The sequence below is a fragment of the Fistularia commersonii genome, chromosome 36 (assembly GCF_037954325.1).
Source record: "Fistularia commersonii isolate RoL2024-O1a breed Wild chromosome 36, RoL_Fcom_v1.0, whole genome shotgun sequence".
Classification (NCBI taxonomy): Eukaryota; Metazoa; Chordata; class Actinopteri; order Syngnathiformes; family Fistulariidae; genus Fistularia; species Fistularia commersonii.
The window spans coordinates 1,337,967-1,338,407 of record NC_141319.1 but is presented as its reverse complement, the minus strand read 5'-3'; positions in this window follow the sequence as shown (position 1 = coordinate 1,338,407).

Here is a 441-nt window from a genome sequence, read left to right as displayed (position 1 = left end):
ATTAAAAAAGTTTTGGGAAATGTTGTCCCTACAGTGGAGTCAGATTCAAGACTCTCCCCCCCAACATCATCATACTTTCGGACCTTTAAACGCGGTACCCGTTTTTAATTCAACATTAACGGAGCCGGCATTCGACATCTGCGAGAGGAGGAAGTGGGAGAGACAGGAGGAGCCTGATTGGCTGGAGGACGGAGGAACCTTCACGCATCATCAGCGGGACAGCTGTGATTGGCTCGGACTGAAACAAGGGACATTCATCATCATCATCATCATCATAATCGCTCATGCTAAAGGGTTGGAGAATTACAAAAGAAATTCCTCTTATTGAAAAAAGAGAGGGGTGTCGTTCTGAGGTCATTTCCTGTTTCTCAGTTCCACTTCCTGTTCCCGGATTACCTTTCGATAACAAACCAGCGAAGGGAAAAGACGGGATGTTACTTT